This window comes from Oncorhynchus clarkii, chromosome 13 (assembly GCF_045791955.1).
Source record: "Oncorhynchus clarkii lewisi isolate Uvic-CL-2024 chromosome 13, UVic_Ocla_1.0, whole genome shotgun sequence".
Taxonomy (NCBI): Eukaryota; Metazoa; Chordata; class Actinopteri; order Salmoniformes; family Salmonidae; genus Oncorhynchus; species Oncorhynchus clarkii.
In genome coordinates, this window is record NC_092159.1 from 18,300,061 (window position 1) to 18,323,841 (window position 23,781).

The 23,781-nt window shown below is 43.3% G+C and overlaps 1 long non-coding RNA gene across 1 annotated transcript; it reads right to left on the bottom strand.

Annotated features, from left to right (window-relative positions):
* Positions 1-20,718: 20,718 nt before the first annotated feature.
* Positions 20,719-21,542, bottom strand: LOC139423812 (uncharacterized). The gene is made up of 3 exons (XR_011635882.1): positions 21,317-21,542; positions 21,039-21,174; positions 20,719-20,837 (listed from the first exon to the last, which is right to left on the bottom strand). It is a non-coding gene; the product is annotated as an uncharacterized lncRNA (long non-coding RNA).
* Positions 21,543-23,781: the final 2,239 nt, after the last annotated feature.

A 23,781-nucleotide genomic window follows, 5' to 3' on the forward strand; every position in this document is an offset into this window, starting at 1 on the left:
AGAGAGAGAGAGAGAGAGAGAGAGAGAGAGAGAGAGAGACAGACAGACAGACAGACAGACAGACAGGCAGACAGACAGACAGACAGACAGACAGACAGACAGACAGACAGACAGACAGACAGACAGACAGACAGACAGAGAGAGACACAGAGAGAGAGACAGAGAGTAAACTGGTTGTCGAGAAGCTGGTTGTTATTCCCTGGTTCTGAGGGATCACCAGGGTTAGGGACAATTTTGAGAAATATTAGTATTTTGGAGGCAGACAACACATCACACCCTCTCTCTGTCTGTCTCTAACACATATTCACACACACACACACACACACACACACACACACACACACACACACACACACACACACACACACACACACACACACACACACACACACACACACAATCCCCCCCACCGATACACACACACTCTCTGACACCACACACACACACATGCACAGAGAGACACAAACCCATTCACACACACTATGCGAGAGAGAGAGAGACTTACCTTACGGGAGCACGCAAAACAACAGAATTAATGCAGAGGCATGGAAATTGAAAAGGCTGAACGGTGGCGTAAGCCAAGCTCAGTGGAAGTGTTGATTGAAGTTTCAGACAGGGCTAGCAGCCTACTGCTACATACTGAATGAATCAAACTTGGTGTGTGTACTTGCAGGTGTGTGTGTCACAGTGTATGTGCGTGTCTGTAAGCCTGTTTGTCATAGTGTGTATGTGGGCTTGCAGGTGTGTGCTTGAATGTGTGTGTGTGTCTGTGCGTGTGTGTGTGTGTGTGTGTGCGTGTGCGTGCGTGCGTGTGTGGGTATTTCTGTGCCTGTGTGTTTGCACATCCTGCTATCTTTAAAGAATCAATCCTCGTCCGCATTACTTTCCTGCCTGTCACTGCATTCTAATGAAAATCGTTTGCGAAAAAGAACCAAAGTGGAGGTGACCGGCGGGAAAAACAGGGAGAATTAAAAGAACGTATCCATGAAGGGCTGAATATTTATGGTACATTTTCTACATATTGGAAAATACATGAATGTGCTGACAGATGTTGATGGATGATTTGTTGAGCTCGACGGGACACTGATTTATTTGGGATTTATCCCCTCTGTGGTTGTGACTTGTGATTGACAGATGGATGCCACCAGCATGCCAATAAGACATAAATAATCCAAAAATAAAAGTATTTAACATGACGAAAGACAGAAAACAAAAACAAAGACAGCAATTACGGGAGATCTTATTGAGAACGTGACAAAGACTATTCCAATTCATGTTGATAAGTCCAACTTTTGAGGAGATGTTATTGTCGGTGATGCCTTGCTTGGATTGTCCATTTGGATGGTCCCTGCTGACTGAGTGTCATCTGATCTGATCCCACTCAGAGAACACATTCCACACAGAAGGCTAAGGCCAATGCCCTTCCTCTGTTCTCGATCCCTTTCATGCTATCTTCTCGCCTCCTCAGAACAATGAAGGAAAAGACCCATAGTTCCTAGACATTTGTCCAAGGTAGCTAGATAGTCTTAGGCCCACACTGACTGAAGGAGATTTCAAGCCACACAGGTACATAGCGATACCTTCCGTATGTGTGTTCCAGCAAGCACACACATGGCTGTTTGAGGTAGCCTACATAATGACATCATACCTGGAGAAATCCCTCACTGTGAATCATTGGCTAATAGCTGGGCCCTCATGCGCATAACAGTCTCGGTATGGCTAATGACCTATGATTTATCATAATTTGTCTCTCTCCCCTCTGCTCGGATTGGAGTGGAAATGTCTGGCGCCGACACGCATTAAGTGCGAGATTAGACGTCTATGGCTTTTCAGTCAATTGGTTAGCATATGGGGAGCTGGCGTTTGTCTATACGTTCATCTTGTTGGAGTGGGAACATATCACGACTCGTGGATTCGCAGACTCGCAGACTTCCATCCTGAATGGTAATTTTGAGACTTAAAGGGAATTGATTCGGGCGTCTTGATGCGCAACCACAATTTCATCCATTATCGCTGTTGCCGGGATGAAGAAAGAGAACACTTAGACGTCGTTACCACCAAAACACATTTTCTCATCCTCTCTCCCTCGTCGACTCTGGACACGGCCTATTTACTCAAACGCCTCAACTCGACACTTGGTTTGCATTTTGATTCTGTCATCATTCTCTGAGCCAAAAATGTATTGTAGGCTATGCTCAGGGCTAGTTTGTGAGAGGCTTTTTTGTTGTCCGAAAAGCACACAAGCCCTTAAAAAAAGCACACAAAAAAAGAGTTTGAATGAGAATCATCCAAGCCATTGTTTTAGACAGCAGATAGTGTGCTTTAAAGTTGTTGATTTAGTAGCTGAATAATCCCAGAAGCAGGTCAAAAGGCCAAAGATATCTCTCTCACCTTCCATTTGTATTCATTTGCTTCCTTTCAAAACGTGTTCAGTAGCACTTCTGCGGCTCACAAAATGTTACCATAGCATCCAGGTCACTGTGATACAAATCAGTACTCAGTTTTGCTAGGGTGTTGAGGATGGGGGATGGGTGTAATCTCTTTGCCTCTGATTCCAAAGGTTGCATGTTCAAATATAGTGATTTAACCTCTCTAGGGTATGTGGGACCCATCCAGTGAGATTGCAGAGCACCAAATTCAAATACAGAAATACTCATTATAAAAATTCAGAAAACAAAACATATTTTACATAGGTTTAAAGATGAACGTCTTGTGAATCCAACCACGGTGTCAGATTTAAAAAATGCTTTACGGCGAAAGCATACCTTACGATTTTTGAGAACATAGCCCAGTTGACAAATGATTACAAACAGTAACCAGCCAAGCAGAAGCGTCACAAAACTCAGAAATAGAGATAAAATTAATCCCTTGCCTTTGATGATCTTCATATGGATGCACTCAGAAGACATTAATTTACTCAATAAATGTTCCTTTTGTTCGATAAAGTCTCTTTATATCCAAAAACCTCAGTTTTGTTCGCAAGTTTTCTTCAGTAATCCACAGGCTCAAACGGAGTCAAAACAGGCTGACAAAAAAATCTAAATTGTATCCGTAAAGTTCATAGAAACATGTCAAACGATGTTTATATTCAATCCTCAGGTTGTTTTCAGCCTAAATGATCTATAATATTTCGTCGTCAATATAAAAGGTAAACAAAAAATGCACTTTTTCGGGATTGCGCATGAAAAAACTCTGTGACACATCAGGGTCCACTCATTCAGACTGGTCTTACTGCCTCATTTATAGGAATACAAGCCTGAAACTGTTGACCTCTAGTGGAAGGCATAGGAACTGCAAATTGAGTCCTAAGTCAATGGATACTGTAATAGTATTGAATAGAAAACTACAAAAACTCCCCCCCAAAAACTTCCTGAATGGATTTTTCTCAGGTTTTCGCCTGCCAAATCAGTTCTGTTATACTCACAGACACTATTTTAACAGTTTTGGAAACTGTGGAGTGTTTTCTATCCAAATCTACATGTATATGCATATCATATCTTCTGGGCCCGAGTAGCAGGCCGTTTAATTTGGGCATGCTTTTCATCCAAAATTCCGAATGCTGCCCCCTATCCTATTGAAGATAAAGTTGTTTTCTATATTTTTGTTTTATGCCTATCCCAAACCGTAACCCTTATCTTAACCATTCGGAGTTAATGCCTAACCTTAAACATTCAGAGTTAATGCCTAAACTTAAAACACACCAGTGGATTTGAAGTTCTTTACAATTGTTTTTATTTGTATTTATTTCACCTTTATCTAACCAGGTAGGCCAGTTGAGAAGAAGTTCTCATTTACAACTGTGACCTGTCCAAGATAAAGCAAAGCATTGCGACAAAAACAACCACACAGTTACACATAAAGAGATGTACAGTCGATAACACAAAATAAAATATAAATAGAAAAATCTATGTCCAGTGTGTGCAAATGTAGAGTAGAGAGGTAGGCGAAAAATAATTACAATTTAGCATAAATACTGGAGTGATAGATGTGCAGATGATGATGTGCATGAAGAGATACTGGGGTGCAAAAGAGCAAGGGGGTAAGTAATAATATGGGGATGAGGTAGTTGGGTGTGCTATTTACAGATTGGCTGTGTACAGGTACAGTGATCGGTAAGCTGTTCTGACAGCTGATGCTTAAAGTTAGAGAGGGAGATATAACACTCCAGCTCCAGAGATTTTTGCAATTCGTTCCTGTCATTGGCAGCAGAGAACTGGAAGGAAAGGCGACCAAAGGAAGTGTTGGCTTTGGGGATGACCAGTGCAATATGGGTGGGTGTTGCTATGGTGACCAGTGAGCTGAGATAAGGTGGGTTTTACCTAGCAAATACTTATAGATAGCCTGGAGACAGTGGGTCTAGCGATGGATATGTAGTGAGGGCCAGCCAACGAGAGCATACTGGTCGCAGTGGTGGGTAGTATATGGGGCTTTGGTGACAAAACGGATGGCACTGTGATAGACTGCATCCAGTTTGCTGAGTAGAGTGTTGGGGGCTATTTTGTAAATTACATCGCTGAAGTCAAGGATCGGTAGGATAGTCCGTTTTACGAGTGTACGTTTGTCAGCATGAGTGAAGGAGGCTTTGTTGCGAAATAGGAAGACGATTCTAGATTTAATTTTGGATTGGAGTTGCTTAATGTGAGTCTGGAAGGGGAGTTTACAGTCTAACTAGACACCTAGGTATTTGTAGTTGTCCACATATTCTAGGTCAGAACCGTCCAGAGTAGTGATGCTAGTCGGGCGGGAGGGTGCGGGCTGCGATCAGTTGAAGAGCGTGCACTTAGTTTTACTAGCATTTAAAAGCAGTTGGAGGCCCACGGAAGGAGTGTGGCATGGCGGTGAAGCTCGTCTGGAGGTTTGTTAGCACGGTGTCCAAAGAAGGGCCAGATGTATACAGAATGGGGTTGTCTGCGTAGAGGTGGATCAGAGCACTGTCAACTGTCGGACCTTATATATAGACAGGTGTGTGCCTTTCCAAATCATGTCCAATTTGCAAAAAAAACTATAAAAACCTGTTTTTGCTTTGTCATTATGGAGTACTGTATGTAGGTTGATGAGGAAAAAGGCTGTAATGTAACAAAATTAACAAAAGGCCAAGGGGTCTGAATGCTTTCTGAATGCACTGTATGCTATTATGTGGGTTGTGTGACAAGTAAGATGTTTACCACAAGCAGAGAGAGCTTGTGTGTGTGTGTGCATGTGTACGTGTGCGTGTGTGAGTTGCGGTCTCTACTTCTGTTTGTGTGTTGTCTGTAAATCTGTGTGGGTGTGCGATCTTAAAAAACATGAATCTCTTGTTCCAGTACATTTACTTTTACAGTCCTCTCTCTCAGGGACATGAACATTTTTATGTTCAGGCCCAGCTGCTGAGGGGTTATGGGGAGGTTGTTGAGGGGTTATGGGAGGTTGTTGAAGCGTTATGGGGAGGTTGTTGAGGGGTTATCGGATGTTGTTGACGGGTTCCTGGGAGGTTGAATTCCTCTCCGGCGGAAACATTAACACTTTTAAATGACTTTCTTCTGGGAGCGACCTCAGACAACTAGGTGTTGATCCAGAGGATTCACTCTTTACAGAGAAGCGAGGAACCCAGGAGCGATGCTGAGTGTTTGTTTGTTTGTGTGTGTGTTTATGTGTGTGTGTGTGTGTGTGTGTGTGTGTGTGTGTGTGTGTGTGTGTGTGTGTGTGTGTGTGTGTGTGTGTGTGTGTGTGTGTGTGTGTGTGTGTGTGTGTGTGTGCACGGTGGAAAAACAGAGGCTTTTATTACAGGTAAGCACACTTCCTCTTCGCTCCAAATGAATCTGTTTTATCCCATTGGCTATCCCCAACCCCGAGCGTTCCCACCAGGGATAGGTTGTAAACTACTCCGGAGCACCAGGTCACTAAGAAATCAATGGCAACCCAGGAGAATGTGTTCTCTATTTTACGCCCTTCAGAAGGACACAGGTTCATCTCTGTTTTCCAGCGCTCACCAGCGCTTTTATGTTTGTGCGAGGCTACGGATGTTATGGGCGATAATAATCATTTATGAAGATTGCAGAAGCAAAGAAGACTCTTAGGGGTCTTGCGTTTTGGCATGACATCTACAGTAGCTACAGTACCAGAGAGAGGAAGAAAGGCCAGATTCATGTCTGCGGGCTTCTTCAGATGTGCTTTGGTTCTCTATCTGTTACGTAAGGAGAAAGGAAAGTGTTTGTGTCTTACAAGAATAGTTACTCCACTTGCTTAGGAAAATCTCGCAATATTTTACTTCAGGTTACTGCCCCGTTCATATTGAACCCCCTTTTCTGAAGTAGAAATGTTTCACAAAGCAAAACTGGTACGCAATGTACTGTACTGCATTGCCTTGCCGTCAACTTGCAACCTATTGCGTCAATCCCCATGTCCACGTTGGAGAGATCAAGTGCAGATTTTTCTCTCTTACGCCTATATTCAAACATTTGTCAGGTTCCATCTACTGTTCTACGGTGTAGTGTTTGATGTAGGGTGTACTCGAATAGACAGAGCAAAGCAACCTCCCATATCAGACATGCCTCAGTAATTTAATCATCTAGTGTTCAGTGTGCTTTATGATTGTGTGTGTGTGTGTGTGTGTGTGTGTGTGTGTGTGTGTGTGTGTGTGTGTGTGTGTGTGTGTGTGTGTGTGTGTGTGTGTGTGTGTGTCCGCTTCTGTGTCTAGGTGAGATTGGAAAACACAGACAAGTAATTTCCTTGACACAGCTCGAACATGGATAGGGCCAGAAGATTTGCTACTGCAATATTTGTCTGCAAAGCCCCATAGTCTGGAATTACTTTAGAGAAGAAAGGATGAGAGGGGGTGTGTGAGAGCTTGTGTAAGTAAGCAGCAAAGTAGCATGGACTGTTGTGTGTGTGTGTAATAGGATAGGTTCACAATAGACTCTTATTTCCCAATCTAGCCCCTTGAGCAAATAACGGGTAAAAAAAATCATCGGAGCAGAATGAGATTCGCTGCCTCATCTTGTTGTCAAAGAGCCGTCTGAAATAACCCAAATCGGTGACAGATTGCGGTCGCTATGTTCTTGGATCTCTCCAACCATACCTTGACGTCTCTTTACCGTAGCTATTCTGAACATTATGTTTATCAAATAATTCAATCCTAGAGTGGTTATAGAGAGATTGCAGTGCATCCATTCTGGACGGCTCCTTAAGACTTTGCCTTCAGCAGTGGATGCTTCAGCTACAGTACAGTGGATGCTTCAGCTACAGTACAGTGGATGCTACAGTACAGTGGATGCTTCAGCTACAGTACAGTGGATGCTTCAGCTACTGTACAGTGGATGCTTCAGCTACAGTACAGTGGATGCTACAGTACAGTGGATGCTTCAGCTACAGTACAGTGGATGCTTCAGCTACAGTACAGTGGATGCTTCAGCTACAGTACAGTGGATGCTTCAGCTACAGTACAGTGGATGCTTCAGCTACAGTACAGTGGATGCTACAGTACAGTGGATGCTTCAGCTACAGTACAGTGGATGCTTCAGCTACAGTACAGTGAATACTTCAGCTACAGTACAGTGGATGCTTCAGCTACAGTACAGTGGATGCTTCGGCTACAGTACAGTGGATGCTTCAGCTACAGTACAGTGTGTGTCTGTCCATTAGGGTGTGTGTGTGTATGCGTGTGTGTGTGTGTGTGTGTGTGTGTGTGTGTGTGTGTGTGTGTGTGTGTGTGTGTGTGTGTATGACAGGCCCTTGACGTTTGTGTGTGCTGGCGGGTGTGTGTGTGTGTGTGTGTGTGTGTGTCCGCGCGCGTGCGTGTCCATCACTGTCATCAGTGTGTTTACACAAGCACGTCTTACTCACCTAGTTAAACGGTCGCTGTGCTTTTCAAGTTTCAAGCCTCCTCAGCAAACAGCATCATTTGCTGTGGATAGCACTAAAAATATGTGTCTATGACCTGCAGAAAGAAGAGAGCTTTGTATGGAGGAGACAAGCACACAAACGCAACTGAAGAGATACACCCTTTTACAATACAAAAGCTGCCCGGCCTTCAAAATAACTCCCATGTGTTATCATTGTGCACTAACTACGAGGTTATTGACATGGAACGGTAGTTGAGGAAGGTTGAGGATCAGGAGTGTGTGTGTGTGTGTGTGTGTGTGTGTGTGTGTGTGTGTGTGTGTGTGTGTGTGTGTGTCTTTATACAAACATACCACATTATTCTTTTGATCACAATGTTGATGAGTGGCGTTTGTTGATTACCTTATCAATTACTCAAAAGATGAGTTTGGAAACGATGGGATAATATAGATAGAGGAGGGAATATTACCCACGATCCTTCAGTGTTGTGCCATGTCAGGGTGCAGCGGGTGCACGGCTCGCTTTAGTGCAATAAATATATCCTTTGACATTGTGTTCATCTGTCTGTGTCTGGCGTAATGCAATAGACTGGGAAAGACTGAAAGAACCAACGTTCTGACTAAAGAGCCTCGGCACTGAAATATTTCATCAGGGGTCCCTTTTCTTTTTACTTGCTTGTATCGTATAAGAATCTTAGAAAGCTTTTCAATAAGGGGAAGTTGTTGCATTGTTTTGCTTCTCAGTCTTCATAACCACCAGTTGTCAATCAGAACTTTGCATTCATTTTCTTCTTCACTCTTTTCTCCCCCTTCCTTCCTTCCTTCCTTCCTTCCTTCCTTCCTTCCTTCCTTCCTTCCTTCCTTCCTTCCTTCCTTCCTTCCTTCCTTCCTTCCGTCTTTCCTTCGAAAAGGGCAGTAGTCGGTTGCGTAGGCCTCTGCCTCATCAAAATGCCAGTGAATTTTAATGGAATATGTTGATCTATCGCTGCATGTGATCTCTCTGTCTCTCTCTCTCTCTCTCTCTCTCTCTCGTTCTAACCTCTCTCTCTCTCTAACCTCTCTCTCTTTCTCTAAACTCTCTCTCTCTCTAACCACTCTCTCTCTCTCTCTCTCTAACCTCTCTCTCTCTAACCTCTCTCTCTCTAACCTCTCTCTCTCTAACCTCTCTCTCTAACCTCTCTCTCTCTAACCTCTCTCTCTAACCTCTCTCTCTCTCTCTCTCTCTCTCTCTCTCGTTCTAACCTCTCTCTCTCTCTAACCTCTCTCTCTCTCTAACCTCTCTCTCTTTCTCTAAACTCTCTCTCTCTCTAACCTCTCTCTCTCTCTCTCTAACCTCTCTCTCTCTAACCTCTCTCTCTCTAACCTCTCTCTCTCTAACCTCTCTCTCTCTAAACTCTCTCTCTCTAAACTCTCTCTCTCTAACCTCTCTCTCTCTCTGAAACTCCCAGAACACTGTTTTCCTCCATCCCTCCATCGCTCCACTCCCTTTTTTTTACTGGGCTTATGTCTCATATAATGTCATTAGTGCAGTAAATTAAAACCTGGTTGCTCTTTCTTCACATGTTGGAATCGAGCCAGGTGATGTAGCAGAGCCACACCAGCAGTACAGCACTATTACAGCTGCATGTGTTGAACCTTCGTTGCTCAAGAGGGGGGTGAGTGGATGGGGGAATAGGGGGTACAGATAATGGATTTGGAGGTGACAGGTACTGTTACCGCAGCACTAAGGAGGCTCCTTCGTTCCAGATTGGCTTTAGATTGGAGTTATATCTTTCCCTCTTCTCTCTCTCTCTCTCTCTCTCTCACTCTTCCCCCTCCCTCTCTCTCTCTCTCTCTCTTTCTCTCTTTCTCTCTCTCCTCTCTCTCACTCTTCCCCCTCCCTCTCTCTCTCTTTCTCTCTTTCTCTCATTTTGTGCAAGCTTATTAGCCGACTGTCAAAGTGCTATGGAGACAAGACACCTCCTCCATATGCATCTGTTGCTGCTGTGATGTGCCCACAAAGCCAGTTCCTGCCCTGTAGATGGTGCTAGACCACCATCAGGTCAGGTAGAATAATGCAGTGTTTGTGTGTGTGTGTTTGTTTGCATGGTATGTAGGGGTTGAAGGCTGCATCATACTGATTATAAACCATCATAACTGGTATTGCAGTGGCTGGTCATCCCGTCGTGTGCCCATGGCTCAGCCATTGCATTTCTTCATTCCCTCACTTCCGAGTGGCAGGTAAATACGTTCATTTTGTTTCACTTCCAGGGTTTGTCATGGTGGTGGTGGTGTGTGTGTGTGTGTGTGAGTGGAGAGAAAGAGAGAGAGAGAGGTAGTTGGAGTCAGTCAATCCTGAAATGTGATATTAGCAAACACAGTATCCTCTTTTGACAATTTTGATGGTTGCATTTTCAGCGGCTCCCAATAAGTGCCATGAATAAGACATCACATACGCACGCACACAGACACACACACACACACACACACACACACACACACACACACACACACACACACACACACACACACACACACACACACACACACACACACACACACACACACACACACACAATAACAGATGATGGAGAGAGTATTGTTCTAGGAATCTGGCAGCTAAGGATGGATGTCATTTTTAGATCCCAGACAGAGGAGAGACAGAGACAGATATATGGCACAGTGTCACTTTGTCAGGTATCATTTAAATGAGCCTATGGGGACTGGCAGTGAACGCTTGAGCGTTTCCCTGGAATAGTTGCCTCAATTGCTTTATCTTATGCCACAGTCCCTCCTGTAATTGCATCGCCGTGTCCCCCTCTAACAGGTGAAGGTGTCTGCGTGTCACAGAAGGGTCTCTGCTTCACAAGAGTTCAGCATTCCAGATGGTCTACATTGCTCTAACCCATCAGCGGTTGTACATAGCCAAAGTGTCCACGATGCTCCATGTTTTCCCACTTTATACTTGTGTGGCACATAGAAGGTATTTAGATAAGGCAATACATTTAAAAGAACACTTCCGTGTTATTTGAGGTAGGGCTTCTTTTCATTTTCTGACGTGGTAAGCTGATTTCCCTCACACCCTAAGTATATTCATTTTTATAGCCAGCAATACGCACGCCACTGAAAGACAAGCGTTGAAGAGGCTAATCAAATCGGGGGGATTTGAGAAAGGCATTCGCTTCGGTGGCTTTGGACACAGGAAATAACTCAGAGCTTCTGTCACACGTATGGTGACTCAATCAGGACGCCGAAGAGGGAGTGTGCGTGTTCGAATTGGTCCGTTCACACGAACACGCCCACACACAGAAAACACAACACACACAAACACACCTCAACTGGTTCCATGGGAAACGTGCCAGGCATGTTAGTGGTCTCTTTTTTTTACTGCATTCATCTACATACAAATCTAGCAACTCAAATCTCGTCTTTTTCATCTGCCACCTCATTCACGCAGTTACTTATTCCTGTACGTGACGAATACCAATTCAGCCACAGGGCGTGAGGTATCATATCGTCTGTCATTCTCTCTGAGCTATACAGGGTGTATTCACAAGGTAAGACTTAGTTCAATCCAAATGCAGTCAGAACCGTGATAATGTAAAAAAGATGCTATGGGGTTTCATTGTAACAAACCCTACAGATGAAGAATCTTAATTTGAACCAGTTTGCTACAGTGGGAAAATAACTCTGCAGCAACGGGAAGTGTGAATGATCATGTGGATTATAATTAATGGCCATTTTTTTTGTCGGGGTTTGCTAAATATTACATTACGTTCCAAGTGGAAATTACTTTAGAAGCCTTTTTAAAACCTTGAATACACTATACGTTTGCATTTCCTGATGTGCAGAAGAATTCTCATCCATAATAGAGTGATACACTGAAGATCCTGCATCTGTAGCTATACGGTATCCATATTAGGACAGCCTTAGACACCAACTCATTGTATTAAGGTTTCACGCATGCAGAGGTGGGACCAAGTCATTGTTTTACAAGTCACAAGTCAAGTCCCAAGTCTTAGCACTCAAGTCTCAAGTCAAGTCTCAAGTCCTAAACAATCGTCCTACCTTAACACTGCGTCTGACAAGCGACGGTGCACATAAACGGAAAACCCAGGCACATTATGATCTCTTTCCACTGTGGATCACTTTACAATGTTCTGACCCTGCATGCGATAGACTACAGGCAGAGCTGCAGCCAGTCCCTCGGTCACGCTGTAATAAATCACGACACACACATACACACCCCACTGACTGCTGTAGCTTCATTACCTGATATAACATTATGAAGACAGTAGACACGCATGGGTTAGCCGAAAGCCCCAGTCACGAGTATGTTTTTATTTGACCTTTATTTCACTAGGCAAGTCAGTTAAGAACACATTCTTATTTCCAATGACGGCCTAGGAACAGTGGGTTAACTGCCTCATTCAGGGGAAGAACGACAGATTTGCACCTTGTCAGCTCGGGGATTTGCTTGCAACCTTTCGGTTACCGATACAATGCTCTAACCACTAGGCTACCTTGCCGCCCCAATATGGAGTTTAAAATCCCTGGAAAATCCTCATCATACGGGGTAGATCTCCATTATAGCTCCGCAGTGAAGTTCCCCTAGATACAGATCTTGGATCAGCACAACTGAACCCTAATTTGCGACTGAAGGAACTCCCTGCTCTGCCATATAACACAAACATGAAAAGACACACACACACACACACACACACATGCACACGCACACACACGCACACGCACACACACACACACCCTCTCCATCTCTCCCTGTATAGAGGTCAGTCAGTGCCCCAGGCAGTACTGTACACATAATTGGTAAGCAACATTAATAATCTATTAATATTTATGTGTTATTTAAGTCAAGTGCGAGCGATATAGTGATATGCCTTTTGAAGACCTATTACGTCTTGATGAATTCGAGCAGGTCGGTTATCCCTCCCCAATTAACGATAATCCCATGGATCATGCTCCAGAGACCTTCTGCTGCTGAAGAGCTTATATAATATGAGGAGAACCCGGTATTAGCTTGTTCTCAGTCATAACCCTTCAATCATATACGATTCAATATATACAGTATGTCAAGATATCTGTTCCTGGCTTTTCATGGAAATGTGGTCTATGTTAAAGATAGTGAGGACTTTACTGTGTAGTATTGGTAATGCCGAACCCCACGGACTCAGTGTGTTATTACACTAGAATGTGTGTAGTCTACAAGCTAACAAGCACCATGTACTTCCTCTCTTTTATTTTTCACTCGGCATCTCTGACCCTTCCACCACCCTTCCCCTGCTCCTTTTCAAAATAATATTTGAGCTAAACCTAAGGAAGTGCCCAGTGGGACACTCTTACAAAAAAGGGTCCAAAAGGGTTCTTTGACAGTCCCCACAGGATAAGCCTTTTTGGTTCCAGGTAGACATTTTTTGGAATTCCATGTAGAACCCTCTGTGGAAAGGGTTATTCAAAGGGTTCTCTTATTGATACTAGAACCCTTCTTGGTTCGAGATAGCACCCTTTTTTCTAGGATTGTACAGTACATACGTGTTTTTAGAAATCCCCAATCTCTGTACTGAACGATTTCCAACTGCCTGACTCTCTCTCTCTCTCTCTCTCTCTCCTTTATCTGCCCCCCTCTCTCTCGGACTCTTCTTTTTTTTCTCTCTCCGCCCCTCTCTCTCTCTCTCTCTCTCTCTCTCTCTCTCTCCCTCTCTCCCTCTCTGCCACTCTCTCTCTCGCTCGCTCTCTCTCTCTCTCTCTCTCTCTCTCTCTCCCTCTCTCTCTCTCTCCGCCCCTCTCTCTCTAGCTTGCTCTCTCTCTGTGCACCCTCTTTCTCTCTGTGCACCCTCCCTCTCTCTCTCTCTCTCCACCCCTCTCGCTCTCTCTCTCCGCCCCTCTCTCTCTCTCTCTCTCTCCGCTCATCTCTCTCTCTCTCTCTCCACCCCTCTCTCTCTCTCTCTCTCCGCCCCTCTGTCTCTCTCTCCCAGGAGAAGCTGTATCCTACGTGGTGCTGTAGCACACTTTGGCATGGCGGAACATTAGCATATTTTGAGGCGTGGTTTGCACACAGCTCTTTTTGTGCAACCGTGTGTCATTTCAGTTTATTTAAAGTGTTGTATTATGCTACTGCAGTTTCTAGATTACTTTAGCCAGTAATGGTGTCTTGTGTCAAATGCGAAGACCTGACTCAGTATAATAGTTGTCAGTATAAAGTCTCTCCTCTTCTCCAGATCTAGCACACCTAATTCAAGAATATAAAACTTATGAAATTGTAACAATTTAATATGTCTATTAAACCAGAATAAAAAAACATGTATGGTTTTACAAAAAACCTTTGAGATTGAAAAGTTCTTTATAGAACCCTTCTCCATAAAGGTTCTATAAAGTAAAATAAAAAAAGGTTCTATATAGTCCCAAAAAAGGTTATAACCGTATTTTTTAATTACTCTTTATAGAACATCAGGAAAGGATTTTTTTTATAGCACCATACCGGTTCCATTTAGAACCTCATGACCATGGTACTTTATAGAACATTGTACTATATAAAACCATCATATTTTAATGTGTCCGTTTAGCTCTCTCCACACCTTCCTTGCCACTGTCTTTATATTTCTCTTAGAGCCTGCCTGCCTGCCTGTCCGTCCCTCTGGCTCTCTATCCTTATCTTTCTCTACCTCTTCCTCACCTTTCTCTCTCCTCTTTCCACCCCTCTCCCTTAATCTCATCCCTTGTCTTCATTTCCGGGCCACTCTGCTACCTACACCAGAGAGAAATGGCACTTAAGGTACAGGGCCAAGCAACAGGCCTTCAAGGCAACCATCCAGACAGTCGTGGTACTCCCAGCCAAAGAGCAGCTGTTTTTCCCCAGCCATGTCCACAGCCCCTGGCCTGAAAGGAACCACCACCTCTGCAGAGGGCTTTTATAAACCCATAAATCATTTCTCACTCAGCCGAGTTATGAGTCAGGGCCCTTTGCTTCACTTAAATGCATAATTAGTTCATCCCTTCACTAATTAAGAGCTCAACCAGAATGAAATATGTTGGCAAATTTTGCTACTGACAGAGACATTTGGGAATTTTCTAAGACCCAGCCCTCCGCCCTCACCCGCGGACCCTACTTCTTCCTCTCTCGTTTCCTCTTTCCGACCCAGTTGAAATTCTTAGTTCAATTCAGATGCCATTAAAATAGAAATGGGATGAAATGAGATGGGAGGGCGGGGGAGATTAAAAAGTTATGAGCAGAGTTCTTTTTCGAGTTTTCGCTCATTGTACAGTACGTCACCTAAGGTAACCTTGGTGGTGAGGTGGTATGGCAGCAGGACATTCAGCGTTCCTTCTTATTTTGAAAAATGAGTTCAAATATATTATTTTAAAACACCTTAGGTGTGCAGAATTTCGAGTTATTCTCGTTGAAGATCTGCAGTGGGCAGCACATAACTTTATAGGCATGCGACACCTAACGGCTGCCAATGCCCAGAGGTGGAGCCATTCCTAGCTTTAATTTACTGGTAATTTATAACCGAGCTTAATGAGATTCATACCCAAGGCACCGTTGGCAAGGGTTTAACTAAACAAGCTCACACAGAAGCACTACCAACGCTAATATGTAGTACGTACCATCTAGCATTAAGCCAGACATGAAATGCTCTTTCTTTTCAAATATATATTTAATTTTTTAATGAACCTTGCTGGTTGATGACGGTGCATTTTTTTCATTCTAATAATTTAGAAGGTCAAAATGTTCTGCTCAAGAATTCAATAGGTGGTATAGTTCTCATCATAAACCAACATCACAATGTCTGAAGCCACAAATTGAATGTCCAAGAACGTGATGCATACACATCAGCCCAAACGATTGAAATGTTCAAATAGGAGACAGCTCAATCTTGTAAATAAACGGGTTTAATGGTGAGAAAGAATGAATAAGCCCAAATAGTACTTAAGCCTATAAAGCACTTTCATTTTCCCTAAATCTTCAATTCCATAGTTCCACTGAATAGTTCCCCTCGAATGAACAGTGTACTCCATCCTCCCCTCTCTCCATCTCTCTCTCTTTTTCTTTTGTTCTCTCTATGGTTAGATGCCCCCTCTTTTTTTATCGCCCCCCCTTCTCTCTCTCTCTCTCTCTCTCTCTCTCCTGTCTCTCTCTTCTCTCGCTCTCCCACCACTTCCACAGTGAGTATCTTGCCCTCAGCCTATAGGACACTCTTTGGTCAGTGGTGCTACTGATGTGCTAACAGTCACTGGCCACTGAAGGTCAAGGGCAGAGAGGGACTCGACATGAAGCTCCAATTAGATTATACCAAAGTAAACAGTTCATGCAGTTCCCTTTGGACTTCTAAATGATATGAATGTTCATAATGAGGATATTTATGCAGGTTTTTATTTCCTACCTAGTTTTGTAAAAATTTCAAATTTCAACTAAATTCCACACATCCATAAAGAACTTATTTTATTCCACAGGCCTGGTCAGCAGAGCTGAACATGCATGTACATACAGTGTGAGGTTGCTCCACGAGCTGACTCAAACACAGCTAACTCAAGCACAGCTAAATATGACTCTATAGTACCTACCTACTAACCTACTCATCTAGCGCAAGAATCACCCCTAAGCTCATTCTGAGGTTTCTGAACCAAACTGATTGAAGTGTAATAGGGCTGTGAAAATGTAGAACGTGTGCGTGTGTGTGTTTTCGCCTGAGACCAAAGTGAGCGCGCGTGCGTGTGTGTGTGTGATTCTGACTGAAGATGACCTTCAATATCGTCGATGAGCAGACATCATTTGACGGCTTCTGACACGTCGTAAATTATACTTCAAATCACAAAATCACCTGACGTTGGATCAAGGAGAGGCAGCTGAGCTGGGGAGGGGAGCAGAGAATCAATGGGCCAGAGAACTGGGCCACCTTTTTTTCATTGTTACACAGTGTTTGACTGGGACTTAATAGAACAAGGGCATGGGAGATTAAACCCTAAATGCATTTGTATGGAGCTAATGTAAGGAAGGAAGGAAGGAAGGAAGGAAGGAAGGAAGGAAGGAAGGAAGGAAGGAAGGAAGGAAGGAAGGAAGGAAGGAAGGAAGGAAGGAAGGAAGGAGGGAAGGAATGTGTGTTTTAATGAATGGATGAATGAATGAGAGTTGAGGCAAACTGTTGAAAAGTTCTACATGTAGGTACTGTATGTAGTGATTGTGTCTGTCTGAGTCATTCATTTGTCTTCATATAATTCTACTCTAATTTGATCAAGTTTAATTCAACATTGATTTATATTTGTTGTGCTCTGGTAGCCGTTTTAGCGTGTGGGCAAGCGACACACACACACACACACACACACACACACACACACACACACACACACACACACACACACACACACACACACACACATTTTAACCCGATTTCAATTTGCATTCCTCTTCTGTACATGCATAACCATTCCTTGTTCTCTCCTCGACAGAAAGCCAGGAACATCTGCTGGAGATCATTTAACCAGATGTAACCAACATCCCCAGCTTCGTATTCATTTTTCAATGCAATCAAAAAACGCTCTGGCACATTCTGGTTTCTAAGCCTTTTGAAACTCCTCTTTCTACTCCCACTGTTTTCTGTTACAGTACTCTCTCTGTTACACACACACACACACACACACACACACACACACACACACACACACACACACACACACACACACACACACACACACACACACACACACACACACACACACACACACACACACACACACACACACACACACACACACACACACACGTACGTCGGTTCATTCTCACATAACATGATAAAAGAGGTCACTCGTTTTTTGGATAGGAAGTTGGCGCATCTTAGATAATGGTCACAGATTGGGTAGTAGTATTGGGTCATCCCTCGCCATCTGGTGTAGTGAATATTTGAATCCCAAACGGCACCCTATTCCCTATACAGTGCACTACTTGTAAACAGCCCTGATCGAAAGCAGTGCTCTAAATAGGGAATAGGGTGTCATTTGGGATGCAGAACATATGTGAATATGGTTTATGGACTCCACTATGGACTTCCTACTGTCAGGCCATTGGACCTTATTCAGGTGTCTGGTAAATATGCTGTCATCTCTGAACAGCCGCCAAGTTACGAAAGAGTGCTAATCATTGATTATGGTGTTTCTTTATTTGTACTATTTTCTACATTGTAGAATAATAGTGACGACATCAAAACTATGAAATAACACACATGGAATCATAAACAAAAAAGTGTTAAACAAATCAAAATATATTTCATATTTGAGATTCTTCAAAGTAGCCACCCTTTGCCTTGATGACAGTTTTGCCACGAGTGTGCAAAGCTGTCATCAAGGCAAAGGGTGTCTACTTTGAAGAATCTCAAATGTAAAAAATATTTTTTGGGTTGCTACATGATTCCATATATGTTATTTCATAGTTTTGACGTCTTCATTATTCTACAATGTAGAAAGTAGTGCAAATAAAGAAAAAACATTGAATGAGCAGGTGTGTCCAAACGTTTGACTGGTACTGATTATATATATATATTTTATACCATAAGGGGTCTTTAAATTATATATATTTTTTGACGTGTAATTATCCCTGTATGTTAGGCACTAAACTATATCCACATACTGTTGGCATCAACATCAATTGTTTAAAACTGGTACCGGGGACATTTAGACGAGTATTGTGGGGTTTGTGGGTGTCCTAGAGCGAAACGGATAACACCACCGTGTTCGTGAGAGTTTCCACGAACACAGTGGTACTTTCACCTCTTTCCACGAGCTCTGCCACCTTTCACCACAGACGCTGAAGGGCAATATCGGCGGATGCAGTGCATTGAGACACAGCTCATGCAAAAAATCAGACATGTCTATCTTAACCAGACAGATTTTGAGGGGGATGTTTTTATTGTGTTCATTAGATTTCCGTGGCGGCGTGACCATTGTTGGCTACGGGTTACATTTATTGACCACAGACCGGTGGTGGTAAAATTATACTGTATGTAACCAACTGTACTTTGATTGTAATATGCGTTACCATGAAAGCATGAAGTGAAAACACAATTAAATGTCCTTAAATACTAGAGCATACCTTCTAGTCTAAATGTTTAGTTGAAGCCCTATGCTTTTCATGTCAACACACTATTATTGCCTTGATTGCACTGACAAAGTTCCTCAATCTTTTATTTCTGGTAAATTTGTGGTTTATGCAAGTTTGTTACTGGATAAATTGGCTACTTGAAATAAATTGTCTCATTTGAACATTTTGGATTCCTGGCAGCATAAGACTAAAAAAATGTTTGTATGTGAGACGGATTACACTGTAAAAAAAACACACTTTAATGAACATAATTTCAGCACTTAATGGGTCTTCCATTTCAATGTTGATCACAGCCATGTTCGAGCATCCTCTCCGGTGAGACCAGTCAAATAGTGGTAGTATTAATTCCCGTCTCACTCAAACACTCTTTGAGGTATTTTATAAATGGCGTAGTGGAGCTTAAAACCTCCACAAACGTCTCTAGAATCTCCTAATTGTACTGATTGAATTAGGAATGATTGTAGCTTCATAGGACCAAATGTCCTCAGGTCAGAGTAGAGAAAAGAGATTGTTTCTCTGTTCGGACAATCAAGCATATCATCTTTCTCTCAAGTGAAAAGCAACAAAATATAAAAGAAAGTCTGTTAAATCTTAGATAATGATAAAAAATACGGCACAACATGTTAGTTCAAGAAGAGGTTTTATAGATCAGATCACATAGATCAGATCACATTGATCAGATCACATAGATCAGATCACATAGATCAGATCACATAGATCAGATCACATGAAAAAAACACTTCAGATCATGGTTCCTTTTGATGGGAGAGTGAGGTAAGAAAGGAAGGAAACCCTGTTTGGGCCTGAACCAGCTCAGGGTAAAATACTGCTGTGGTTTGCTAGTTTCACAGGTTGCGATTAGAATGCGTTAGTTGCAGCAGTCTGACACTGGCCCCACACTACACTGGCTGACTGGCTAACATCCTCAAATCGGTGGGCAGACAATCTTTGAGAACTTAAAGCAGCAATTACAGTAAGGTCAATCGATAATGACAGGTTTCAGACAAGGCTAAACGATTTGATTGAATTTTAAAAGATGGCATAAATAATGCAAGGGCTTATGGGTGGCCAGACCAGAGCAGTCCAGTGGCCTGTGTTTAACCAAATGTATGTAAAGCAAAGAAGAAGCTCTTCTGCAGACCACAACTCTCCCTTTTCCTGCATTAATGAACTAAGTGTTAGGGGCAGGCCCGTGTCATACAGTAGCAACTACAGTCAAGCTGTCAGTGGAAATTAATGGGCTTCAGATTGCCTTATTTCTTCTGAGTCCTGCCACACACAGCTAATGTACTGTAGGGCAGATTGAGGTTAGCCTGTGAATAGGCTTGCCAGCCATGCCAAAAGAGGGTAACAGTGTAAATCATTGACTGTTTTGTGTTCTTTAAAAAACAAATGTACTGCTAGTGCTTTGATGCTGTGACTGATTGAATGTGCCTGGTGTTTAAGCAGCATTTAAGCACGGGCTTAGCCCTTACTGGCCCAGAAGAAGATTTAAATTGAACATGCGGAGTAATTAGTCTTCTAAGTACAGCTAAACTGCAGTTCAAAGGAACAAACAAAAGAGTTACAAGTGCATAAATGCGAAGCCTTTTTCTTTCATGCCATTGTGGTCGCTAGCTATGCTGAATAGAACAGTTTTATTTCATGCCATTGTGGTCGCTAGCTGAATAGAACAGTTTTATTTCATGCCATTGTGGTCGCTAGCTGAATAGAACAGTTTTATTTCATGAAGATCTACCAACAATCATTTACGCTCCGTCCAATGACAACTATTGTTTTCTTCCTGCAATCCCTCCCTCCCTCCCTCCCTCCACACAAACACACACACAGACACACACACACACACACCTTGTATGGGTTGTGCTCATGAAGCATGTCGCCCGTTTCATCAACATTTTCTCTTCCTGTCTCCCCCTTGTTCACCTCCGTTGATTCTGATGGGAGAGAGGCAAAAAAGGAGAGGGAGAAATGTGCGTGGAAGTTTGGCTCCTTATAAACCTAACATCTCCTCAGCCTCGCTCCCCAGCTCCCTCCTTCCCTTCTTCCCTCCCTCCCTCTCACACCAATACCCCCACCCCTCTCCCCACTCTGATAAACCCCCACTGAGTAACAGTATCTGGTATATCTGTACTTACAAGGCTAGTAGGCAACTACCCCATTGCAGTTATGTTTGAACCAGTTCAGAAGCTCATCGTCTGCGGTTGTAAACACGTGTGTATGAAATAAAGATGAACATCAGAGGTTGCCAGGGTACCTGCTGCTCTCTATGATCTAAAGGGAAAGAGACAGGACTTACTGTAGCAGAGGGGTTCAAAAGTAATAGCAGGATTTCTTTCAGTGATTTCAGTTTCTGGGGTCCTTTGAGTTTTATTGTTATTAAACGAAATTAAAACTGACCGTTCTTCTATCTTACCGTTGTATTCCTTGCGAGTCTAAACTGGACAAGGGGACATTGTAAGCAGTTTGCTGATGTGGAGTGGGACTAACATTCAAAATCTCTCTCTTTCTCGCTCCCTGGCTATTCAAGCGATGATCAAGGGCTTCACATTCACAACGTCATCCCCTCGTTTCTTTTTTTTCATCCGCCTTCTCTCGTTCTCGCCCTTTCAAAAGTCCAGACTGGCCAACACAGAGGGCTCTCTCTCTCTCTCTCTCTCTCGACGTCTGTCTGTCTGTCTGTCTGTCTGTCTGTCTGCCTGTCTGCCTGTCTGTGCGGCAAGTGGCTTAGCGATTAAGAACATTGGGCCAGTAACTGAAAGGTCACTGATTTGAATACCTGAGCCGATTAGGTGAAAAATCGGTTAATGTGCCCTAGACCAAGGCACTTAACCCTAACTGCTCCTGTAGATCACCCTGAATAATCAGGCTGCTAAAAAAGAAAGAGCAGGGTTGGCCTGGCTAGCAGCTGACGGTGTGTCTGCCCTGGAATGGCGAGAGAACCAACCCTGAGAGGGGGTTTAAACATCAAACAGTTCTGTGACACATGCAATTCCTAGAAATGCAGTGGTTTATTTTGGAATTTGGTCCAAAAAGAAATAGTTTGTGTCATTGACATAGCCGCTGTACAAGTTGTGGATTCAGAGTGTGACACATGGGGAATTCAGTCGATAAGAGACCCAGTCTAGACCAAAGTCTGATCTAATGCCTGCAAATTAACCAGAAAGAAATACGACCCTTGGCAGCAGGGCGAAAACGGATCAGAACAAAAACACTTCTTCAACATTTTATTGGAGTTTAAACTTTTTGAAGCCTGTAAAATCAAAGCAAAACTCTGGATGCAAGTGAGTGAGTGTGTTTCCCTCTTTACTCTTGCAGTACTCTGTAATACGCTTCCATCGCTGACCTTCTAAATCTATTGATTGTTGGCAAACAAAGATAGCCACTGGCTAACTGCTTATCTCAATAGACTATGCTCTATTGCTTTCTCGTCCACCTCAAATCCACATCACTCTTCTTCCAAATGAAGGTCAGCCATTTTGGAGCTGTGTGTCAAGCCAGATCTGCAATGGCCTCACCGTGTGACTGAAATCAATAGCAAATTAAGAATATTCAAATGACATCTGTTCACACTGGGAGAGACACCAAGGTAACGACATGTATTTAAGTATTGCCGTCTTGTTGTCTACAAATCCCACGGTGATTAGGTCCAATGAAATTAAATCATTTGAGTAACATTGTGAAAAATCGCTTATCTTGACAAGGGGTGGATATTGACATTTAGAAGTTAATCAACTGTGACAATCACAGGGATTATTGCAGATCCTTGATGGAATGGAAAATAGACTGTCGGCAATACTATATTGAACCTGTTAGTTTCCTAAACTCAAAGAAACAAATACTTTTTCGAGACTTCTGACTTAATACTTCACATGTAGTCATCAGACGTGACACACTACCTGGATTCGGTCTTATGTAGCTACATTTGAAATTCTGTCTTTTACAATGGATAAAAGGAGAGACTCAAGAGCTACAAAATTGTAATTCTGCTTTGAAAGTTGATCAACGTGTAAACTCACTTTTGAGATATCCGCCTTTCAATGTTTTGGTGTTACTATTGGAGAGCCCTTCTTTGTCTACACCCATTCAGCATTGTTCACACCCTCTCCTGTACTCCCTGTTCACCCACGACTGCGTGGCCACGCACGCCTCCAACTCAATCATCAAGTTTGCGGACGACACAACAGTGGTAGGCTTGATTACCAACAACGATGAGACGGCCTACAGGGAGGAGGTGAGGGCCCTCGGAGTGTGGTGTCAGGAAAACAACCTCACACTCAACGTCAACAAAACTAAGGAGATGATTGTGGACTTCAGGAAACAGCAGAGGGAACACCCCCCTATCCACATCGATGGAACAGTAGTGGAGAGGGTAGCAAGTTTTAAGTTCCTCGGCATACACATCACAGACAAACTGAATTGGTCCACTCACACAGACAGCATCGTGAAGAAGGCGCAGCAGCGCCTCTTCAACCTCAGGAGGCTGAAGAAATTTGGCTTGTCACCAAAAGCACTCACAAACTTCTACAGATGCACAATCGAGAGCATCCTGGCGGGCTGTATCACCGGCTGGTATGGCAACTGCACCGCCCTCAACCGTAAGGCTCTCCAGAGGGTAGTGAGGTCTGCACAACGCATCACCGGGGGCAAACTACCTGCCCTCCAGGACACCTACACCACCCGATGCCACAGGAAGGCCATAAAGATCATCAAGGACATCAACCACCCGAGCCACTGCCTGTTCACCCCGCTATCATCCAGAAGGCGAGGTCAGTACAGGTGCATCAAAGCTGGGACCGAGAGACTGAAAAACAGCTTCTATCTCAAGGCCATCAGACTGTTAAACAGCCACCACTAACACTGAGTGGCTGCTGCCAACAC